Source organism: Penaeus monodon, chromosome 33 (assembly GCF_015228065.2).
Source record: "Penaeus monodon isolate SGIC_2016 chromosome 33, NSTDA_Pmon_1, whole genome shotgun sequence".
Taxonomy (NCBI): domain Eukaryota; kingdom Metazoa; phylum Arthropoda; class Malacostraca; order Decapoda; family Penaeidae; genus Penaeus; species Penaeus monodon.
In genome coordinates this window covers 315,436-315,883 of record NC_051418.1, presented here as the reverse complement: position 1 = coordinate 315,883, position 448 = coordinate 315,436, and positions in this window count along the sequence as shown.

Genomic DNA, 448 nt, shown 5'->3' with positions numbered 1-448 from the left:
AAAAAAAATATAGACACACCTCTAACAAAAAAAAAAGAGAACCCGAGCAGCTTTGGGCCCAACCACCCTTTACAGCCCGCACAAGCTCCGCAGCGTTTCGGGGCGAGGGGGGGGACTTGGGCAGGTGAGGGCGGCGGGAGGTTGCCCCCGTAGGCGGTGCCCAAGATAAAACGAAAATACCACGCCCAAGCAACAGCGGCCATTTCGTGGGAGGCATGGGTTTAGGTTCTGGGCCCCAAAAAATTCCCCTGACAGCAAAAGCAACGCTGTGTTCCCGCCCCTTTACGCCCACCAAGCGCCCCTCTGTGGGAGGTGTGCGATTCTTATGGGGACATGGCGAGGACTTCGAATGTTAAAAGGGAGGTTTTGTCTTCGTGGTCACAACCATAACAAAAAGGAACAATTCACTGAACTGCTACCTACTGGGAAAGATAACCTATAAACAATA